Below are 8,442 nucleotides of genomic sequence, written 5' to 3' on the forward strand. Positions count from 1 at the left end.
TTTCCACTACTAGCCCACGTAGTTAACCGCAGGGTTAGAAGGGGGGCAGAGCCCGCCATTCGTTGCACCGATTGCGTAGTGGGAGGAGTCACAAGGGGTTTGAGGGGTGTGGGTAACCCCACTCTATGGGGTTCGGGGCAGCACCCTGGAAAATTTTGGTTTTGGACCGTATGTTAGGTTGGGCGGACCTACCTATGGTTGTGTGCATGATTTTCGCACATTGTTTTGGACGTGATGGCTTTCGGTCCATGGTTTTAGACGCGATGGTTCTCGGTCCATGGTATTGAATGCTTCAGCATGTATAAATATGTATTGTGACATTGAAAAGAATATAATGAAAAAAAAACATGCTGGTAGTCCCGGTTTTGGGATCTAGGAGAAATACTCTGTGTATATGTGTTTTACGTGTTATGCTCTCGCATTGTTTATTTTCTGTGTTTTAGAATTCGTATGCAGGTAATTTTTGTATGGGGTTAAAACCTACATTTGATATCAGAGTTGTTTTGGCTTCAAGGGGATGCCTTTGTTGCTGAGGGGTTTCGCTCGGGCCTATGGTAGACCCTGTTTAGTGGGAGATCTGCGAGATTGATTCTAGTGGTGAAAGAAGATGGCAAGCAGTGGAAAGATAGAGATCGAGAAATTTAATGGTCAGAGTTTTGAGTTGTGGAAACCCGTAGATCCAAGTACTAAACCAACGGGAGTATCTGATGAAGAATGGAAGAAGTTGGATCGGAAGGCAAAGAGCACAATACGATTATGTGTCTCAGATTCAGTATTATTGAATGTATTAGCGGAAGCTACGATGAAGGCTTTGTGGGACAAGTTAGGGACTTTGTACCAATCTAAGTGTCTAGTGAATAAACTGTTCCTACGGAAAAAGTTGTATAACCTGAGGATGAAAGATGGAGACTCGGTGACAGAGCATCTGAATGCGTTTAATACTGTGGTAAGTCAGTTATCATCTATTGATATCAAATTTCAGATGAAGATAAGTGCATTAGTTTGTTGTGTTCTCTACCAGATTCGTGGGATAGTCTGGTTATTGCAATAGGTAGCAATGCAACTGCCTTTCAATTTGATGAAATAGTCTCATCCTTGCTGACGAAGGAGATGAGACGGAAAAATATGGAGAGCCAGAATGGTGATGCCTTGTCTGTACGAGGACAGTCCCAGACTAGAAACAAAAATAAGTCATTGAGTGGGAGATCTAAAGCTAGAGGGAGATCTAAATCTTCAGGAAAACCTGTAAAGGTGGTGTGTTGGAAATGCGGAAAGGAAGGGCACTACAAAAGGGACTATAAATCTAAAGCTCCTGACAAAGGAAAGGGATCTGATGATGCTCCTTCTGCAGAGGTGAAAACCACCTCAGATGAAGGTGGGGATGTGTACTTAGCTTCTTCAAGTACACATGTAGATTATGAGGCATGGTTGATTGACTCAGGTGCATCCTTTCACTTCACTCCCCATAGAGAGTGGTTCTGCGAGTATGAGAAATACGATGGTGGTGATGTCTTCTTAGGGGATGATAGGAAGGCTAGAATCGTTGGTCACGAAAAATTAAAGTTGAAGTTGCAAGGTGGAAGGGTTAGAACACTTCCGAGTGTTCTACATATTCCTGCATTGGCCAGAAATCTGATTTCTGTAAGCAAGCTGGATGATGCAGGTGTAAAAACAGTGTTTGAGAAGGATACCTACAAGATGGTTCGGGGAGCACTAGTATTGATGCGGGGAGTTCGGATTGGAACTTTGTACACGCTGCAAGGTAGCACTGTTGCTGATGGGTGCAACAGTTCTATGGTTCCTAAAAGTGGAGCAAAAAATCTAGTGGTCTCTAGAGAGAAGACCATGTTGTGGCATCAAAGGCTTGGACATATTGGAGAGAAGGGCCTTCAAATACTTCATGGTAAAGGTATGGTAGAAGGTGAGTAATAGCTCTCTGGATTTTGATTTCTGTGAAAATTGTGTATATGGGAAGCAGAATCAGGTGAGTTTCCCCTCTGGTAGTAAGAGGGACAAATAGATATTAGAGCTTGTGCACAGTGATGTGTTTGGACCTGTGAAGGTTCCATCACTGGGTAAGTCTATGTACTATGTATCATTTATAGATGACTTCTCAAGGAACACAAGGATATATTTCCTTAAGAAGAAATCTGAATTCTTTGACAGGTTTAAAGAATTTAAGGCTCTGGTGGAAAACCAGACAGAGAAGAAGATAAAGGTGTTGAGGACAGATAACGGTGGAGAGTTTTGCAGTAAGGAATTTGAAGAATTCTGTAAGAAGTGTGGTATAGCACGGCAGAAGACTATTCCATATACACCTCAGCAAAATGGAGTTGCAGAAAGAATGAACAAGACATTGATGGAAACGGCAAGAAGCATGCTCAGTGGTGTCGGGTTAGGATAGGAATTCTAGGCAGAGGCGGTGGAGACAGCGTGTTACCTAGTCAACAGATTACCTTCATCAGCATTGGAGGATAAGACTCCACAAAAGGTATGGACTAGTAAGAAACCCTCTCTTTCACATCTGAGGGTATTTGGATGTGATGCATATGTTCATGTTCCAAAGGAGAAACGAACCAAGTTGGATAATAAATCTGAAAAGTGCATCTTTATTAGCTATATGGATGGTTTAAAGGGTTATAAGCTTTGGAACCCAGTAACAAGGAAGGTTGTGTATAGCCGAGACATGGTGTTTAAAGAGGTGAAAGATGTTATTAAACATGAAGTCCAACCAAAGGAACCTGAGAAGATAGAGTTTGATCTAAAGGAGGAAGAATTAGACTCCACAGCAGAGGAGGAATCAGAAGATGAAGAGCCACAAACTCTGGGTGTGAGAAGATCAGTTCGAGAAAGAAGGCAGCCAGAAAGATATAGTCCATTTTCTTTTTGTTCAAGTTTTTCTTTATCTATTACTGATGATGATCCCAGAACTGTGAAGGAAGCAGTAGATTCAGAGGATGGAAAACTCTGGAAAGAGGCCATGGTTGATGAAATGGCATCTTTGCACAAAAATGAGGCTTGGGATATGGTGGAGTTGTCGGCTAGAAGGAAACCCATTGGCAGCAAATGGGTGTTCAAGAAGAAGACAAATGCAAAAGGAAAGGTGGAGAAATACAAAGCTCGGTTGGTAGCAAAAGGTTATTCCCAGGTGTCGGGAATTGATTTTGGTGATATCTTTTCTCCTATTTCTAAGGTAACTTCTATTAGATTACTTTTATCTGTTGTTGTTGCTTTTGATTTTGAGGTAGAACAAATGGATGTGAAGACAACATTTATTCACGGGGATCTGGAAGAGGAGATATACATGAAGCAACCTGAAGGCTTTGCAGTGAATGTAAGAAAGAACTGGTATGCAAGTTAAAGAAGTCTCTGTATGGGTTAAAACAGTCACCAAGGATGTGGTATCAGAAATTTGATACATTTATACGGGGACTCGGCTTCACCATAAGCAAAGCAAATCATTGTGTGTATTTTAAATTAATTGGTGACCGTGTTATTTATCTGGTCTTGTATGTGGATGATATGTTGCTGGTTGGAAATGACAAAGAAATTATCCAGGATTTGAAGACCCATTTATCCTCCAAATTCGACATGAAAGATCTTGGTGCTGCAAACTATATTTTGGGCATGGAAATTAAAAGAGATTGGACAAAGAGGAAGCTCTGGTTAAACCAGAGGAAGTATGTTGAGACAATATTGCAGAGGTTTAATATGCAGGATAATAAACCGGTGAAGGTTCCTATTCCTGTAGGTGTAAATTTATCTACTAAACAGTGTCCCAAGACACAAGAAGAGGAAGAGGACATGTCCCATGTTCCATATGCAAGTGCAGTCCATAGCCTGATGTATGCGATGGTCTGTACTAGACCAGACATTGCACATGCAGTGGGCGTATTGAGTAGGTTTATGTCAAAACCAAGGAAGGAGCACTGGACAGCACTGTAATATCCCTTATCAGAGATATCCTTCAAACACAAGCAAACTCCAACCAGAGAAATAATAGTAGTGAAACATACAATAATGTATACATGGAATATAAGCAAATACTCAAGAAATGCAGAGAGAAATGCTAAGCCATTTTATTATACTGAGTAATGGAAAGAGTACAAGAGGTGATCAGAAAGATGGCACCTCGACTTGCACAAGGCAAGTGAAGAAATACACTCAGAATGGTAAGGAAATGGCCTCTCTCTGAACTGCGTCCAAGTTGCCGGAGAACTGTTGTGCTGCTACTACTGCTGGAATCAAGTGAGGATTTGGGGTTGTTCCCCTCCTCAGAAAATGTTGAAACTCTGGAATTAGCCTCTACTCAATAAACCCAGAAAAGCCCAAAAAGCTTTTCTAAAATAGCTGACCCCCAAAAATCACCCCCTTGAGGATCTACGCTATCCCTCAAGGCTCTGCGCTGCCCCTGAAGAGAATCCTCCAAAACTCTACCTGAGACTCTGCCAAAATCCTCCAATATGAAAGGGTTGATCCCTAGCTCAATCTCCAAACTCAAATCCTCCACACAAACCCAGTCCGGAGCTCCTACCAAAAGATACTACGTCCTCCCCTCTCAAGACTGTGCAGTCATCAAAATGCTTAGTTCCTCCTCAACTCTAGAAATCGCTCCTCCTGCAAAATACTATTGAAACTAACTTGCCCGAGCAGGCACTCGAAGTCCCCCGAGGCTAAGGGTGAGATCTCCGAACAGAGACACTCGATGCACTAAACAGTGTTGCCGACAGGCTAAACAGCGAGCGTGCTCTAAGTCGAAGTGACTAGCTCAAATACAAGATAATCGAATGATCAAAATGAGGAGGCTCCTCTCTCCTTTATAGCATTGGCCTCTCTCAAAACCCTAAGGCCCACCTCCTCCAACATAGCCTCTCTCTTGCCACGTGTTCCTTCTCCATCTGCGCAGTCCCTCCAAGTGTCTATGTGGGCCCCTTCTCTACGTGGTCCTTCGGCCCCCTTGGCTCCCCTTTTAAGTTACAATGTTGTGCTACTAGGGAGTGACTTTATTCATAAAGTGAGTTATGTCCCCCTTTCCTCACCTTTTTATTTATAAATAACTACAGAAGGCAAAATTGAGCAAAATCGAATATTCCAATTAGCCATGGCTAATTAGGAATATTATAAAATTTATCTGCTGAACAGTGTCCCAAGACACAAGAAGAGGAAGAGGACATGTCCCGTGTTCCATATGCAAGTGCAGTCGGTAGCCTGATGTATGCGATGGTTTGTTCTAGACCAGACATTGCACATGTAGCGGGAGTATTGAGCAGGTTTATGTCAAAACCAGGGAAGGAGCACTAGACAGCAGTGAAGCGGGTTTTCAGGTATTTGTGTGGCACTAGTGATTATGATTTGTGCTACTGAGGAAGACCAGGATTGGACAGAGTGTTGGATATTCGTGGCTTTGTTGATGCAGACTAAGCTGGAGATCTGGATCAGAGAAGATCTACAAGTGGGTATGTGTTTAACCTATTTGGAGGCGCAGTCAGTTGGATGAGTAAGAAACAATCTGTAGTGGCACTATCAACTACAAAGGCAGAATACATGGAAACCACTCATGCAAGCAAGGAAGCAGTTTGGTTGCAGAGATTGTGTTCAAATATGGGGTTAGTACAGGGAGCTATAAGGATAGACTGTGACAACCAAAGTGTAATTTTCTTGGCAAAGAACCCTACATATCATTCAAAGACAAAGCACATTGATGTTTAGTATCACTTTGTGAGGGATATGATAGAAGACAAAAAGGTGTTGCTGGTAAAGGTGGACACTTTGAAGAATATTGCAGATGCATTGACAAAATCTATGAGCTCTAAGAAGTTCTCTTGGTGTAGAGAAACAATGGGCATTGCAGGGCTGGATAAATGACTAAGCTCTCTTGTGGCCCCCTATGGAAAGAAAACAACAAGTGGGAGAATGTTGGGTTGTGTTATATTCTTTCCACGACTAGCCCACGTAGTTAACTGGGGGGTTAGAAGGGGGCGGAGCCCCCCCTTCGTTGCGCCGATTGTGTAGCGGGGGGAGTCACAGGGGGTTTGAGGGGTGCAGGTAACCCCACTCTATGGGGTCCGAGGCAACGCCCCAGAAAATTTTGGTTTTGGACCCTATGTTAGGTTGGGCAGACCTACCTATGGTTGTGTGCATGATTTTCACACATGGTTTTGGACGCGATGGTTTTCGGTCCATGGTATTGGATGCTTCAGCATGTATAAATATGTATTGTAACATTGAAAAAAATAAAAAATAAAATAAAATAAAAATAAAAAATAAAAAAATAAAAAAATAAAATAAAATAAAAAATTAACTAGTAGTCCCGGTTTTGGGATCCAGGGGAAAATCTTTGTGTATATGTGTTTTATGTGTTATGCTCTCACATTGCTTATTTTCTGTCTTTTAGAATTTGTATGCAAGTAATTTCTGTATGGGGTTAAAACCTACAATCTACAAAAAAGGGAAGCAAAATGTTGTGGCAGATGCACTCTCAAGAAAGGATGAGGATGTGGAATCATTTCTTTGCGCCATTTCTATTATCCAACCAGATTGGATAAACGAAGCAAGGGATGAATGGAAGAATGACGAGGAAGTGTGGGCACTCATTCAAAATATACAAAAAGATCCCAGTATATCTGATACATTTAGCTGGAAAAATGATTCGTTATGGTACAAGGATCGGTTATACCTATGTAAGAATTCCAAACTCAAACAAAAAATTCTTAGGGAATTGCACACCTTTGCCTTAGGAGGGCATTCAAGGATCCAGGGGAAAATCTTTGTGTATATGTGTTTTATGTGTTATGCTCTCGCATTGCTTATTTTCTGTCTTTTAGAATTTGTATGCAGGTAATTTTTGTATGGGATTAAAACCTACAATCTACAAAAAAAGGGAAGAAAAATGTTGTGGCAGATGCACTCTCAAGAAAGGATGAGGATGTGGAATCATTTCTTTGCGCCATTTCTATTATCCAACCAGATTGGATAAACGAAGCAAGGGATGAATGGAAGAATGACGAGGAAGTGTGGGCACTCATTCAAAAGATACAACAAGACACCATTATATGTGATACATTTAGCTGGAAAAATGATTCGTTATGGTACAAGGATCGATTATACCTATGTAAGAATTCCCAACTCAAACAAAAAATTCTTAGGGAATTGCACACCTCTGCCTTAGGAGGGCATTCAAGAATTCTAAAAACCTACCACAGGGTTAAGAAGGATTTTTTTTGGGATGGCCTTAAATCGGATATTCAAAAGTTTGTGGTGGAATGTTTGGTTTGCCAACAAAATAAAGTTGAAACAATTAAGATCCCATGACTATTACAACCTTTATCCATTCCAAGCCAACGTTGGGAGGAGGTTTCAATGGATTTTATCACAAGTTTACTCAAGTCCGAAGGAAAGAGTGTTATCATGGTCGTAGTTGACAGACTTACCAAGTATGCACACTTTTGTGCATTATCTCATCCATTTAAAGTGAGTACAGTTTCTATTGCATTTATGGAAACAATTCAAAAGCTACATGGAAACCCAAAGATTATTGTAAGCGACAAAGATCCCATTTTCACTGGAAATTTTTGGACATAATTATTTTCTTTTCTTGGTACTCAGATAGCTCATAGCTCATCTTATCATCCTCAATCTGATGGGCAAACTGAGATAGCAAACAAATGTTTGGAAGGATATCTTCGTTGCTTTGTATCTGATAAACAGGCACAATGGGTCAAATGGTTGCCTCTTTCTAAATGGTGGTATAACAATTCCTTCCATACTGCAACAAAAATTACCCCATTTATGGCACTTTATGGATATCATCCACCATCCATCACATCATATTTAAGAGAAAATTCTAAGGTTCAAGAAGTGGAAGATCACAACGAGCATCAGCAACAAGTTCTCCAACTCTTAAAGGATAACCTCACCTTGGCGCAGAATAGAATGAAACAACAGGCAGATCAACATCACAACAAAAGAAGTTTTGATGTAGGTGTTTGGGTATTCCTACGACTACAACCATATAAACAAATGTCCCTCAAGCAAGCTAAGAAGGATAATAAATTATCACCAAAGTATTATGGTCTGTACAAGGTGTTGCAAAAGATTGGTACTATGGCATACAAATTGGAGCTTCCTGCAGCTTCCCGATTGAACCTAGTTTTCCATGTTTCATGCTTAAAGAAGGTTATAGGTGACAAGCTTCCAGTTCAAACAATATTGCCAGAACTTGACGAGGAAGGAAAAATCATATTGGAAGCAGTCAAAGAAACAAGAACTCGACAGCTACGAAATCAATCAATTTCAAAGTATCTCATCAAGTGGAAGAACTTACCCGTTGAAGATTCCACATGGGAGGATGGGAACTTATACAGAAGCATCCAGAACTACTCAAGTGTTGAGGACAACACTTTTTTGAAGGAGAGGGGCATGTTAGGTCCCTATAATACTAGT

This window comes from Pinus tabuliformis, chromosome 6 (genome assembly GCF_031772625.1).
Source record: "Pinus tabuliformis cultivar Carrire ecotype Pingquan chromosome 6, CPIR1, whole genome shotgun sequence".
In the NCBI taxonomy this organism is placed as follows: Eukaryota; Viridiplantae; Streptophyta; class Pinopsida; order Pinales; family Pinaceae; genus Pinus; species Pinus tabuliformis.